The 1,163-nt window shown below is 39.0% G+C and overlaps 1 non-coding gene across 1 annotated transcript; it reads left to right on the plus strand.

The window, feature by feature from the left end:
• Nucleotides 1-262: 262 nt before the first annotated feature.
• On the plus strand, nucleotides 263-369 carry LOC116148237 (U6 spliceosomal RNA). The gene has a single exon (XR_004131756.1). It is a non-coding gene; the product is annotated as a U6 spliceosomal RNA (small nuclear RNA).
• Nucleotides 370-1,163: the final 794 nt, after the last annotated feature.

Raw genomic sequence — 1,163 nt, forward strand, 5'->3', positions numbered from 1 at the left:
TAGGACAATGCTAAATTTTTTAAGTGAGTAAATTTAATATAGAGCTAAAAACCATGTATAGTAACTGATGGTGCAGGTGACTTGACACCAAAGCAAGTATGATGCTGGAAAAGTGCTCTTCACTAGGCCGATTCTCCAGTTGAAAAAAGAGCAACAAGATTGTTCAATTGACCCAAATACTCTTTCCAGCTAACAAGTGCAGCCTCTTGTCCGGAGGATTATTTACCTCAGAAGTTGAGTTAAGACAGTCGTAGTAGTAGTTGTGCTCGCTTCGGCAGCACATATACTAAAATTGAAATGACACAGAGAAGATTAGCATGGCCCCTGAGCAAGGATGACATGCAAATTCGTGAGGTGTTCCATATTTTTTTGAGACTTGCAAATATTAACTACTATATATAAAATAGATATACAGGTTTCTTTTGTATAGCACAGGGAAGTATATTCAATATCTTGTAGCAACCTATAATGAAAAAGAATATGAAAATGAATATATGTATGTGTATACATAACTGGAACATTAAGCTGTGCACCAGAAATTGACACATTGTAACTGACCATGCTTCAATTAAAAATAATTTTTAAAAGATAGCAGTAGTTTAAGCAAACCAGATTTCCATTTTAGGGAGATGATTCTGAAACCATCTGAGTTGCCAGAAAAATACAAGGCACCCAATTCAATTTGAATGTTAGATTAATTATTGCATGGGACATACTTATACTGAAAATTATTCATCGATGGTCGGAAATTCCAATTTAACTGGATGTCCGTCCTGTATTTTTATTTGATAAATCTGGCAACCCTACTCTGAAAGTTTGTTATTCTCAGCTTCCCTTGTGTATCCTGCATGCCAATCCTGGCAAATCCACCTTGTAGTATGTTTCAACCCCTTTCCTCCTCGTTAGTTTAGGTCTTTATCACGTTCAGCTGATGTGGTCAGGATCTCCTGACTTGTTTTTCTGGCTGCAGATGTATTGCCTCTGATTCCTTCTGCTGCCAGAGTCATCGTCCTACAATGCAACTCTGACCCCTGCAAAACAGCCTCTGCCATGTTGCTGCTTCTCCCACTAAAGTCCAAACTCCTTAGCATGTCCAATCTAGCCCCCGTTTTTCTCCACCAGCCCAGCCACACTGGACTTGGCCTTTCCCTCCCTACAGTGTA

The sequence above is a fragment of the Camelus dromedarius genome, chromosome 23 (genome assembly GCF_036321535.1).
Source record: "Camelus dromedarius isolate mCamDro1 chromosome 23, mCamDro1.pat, whole genome shotgun sequence".
NCBI lineage: Eukaryota > Metazoa > Chordata > Mammalia > Artiodactyla > Camelidae > Camelus > Camelus dromedarius.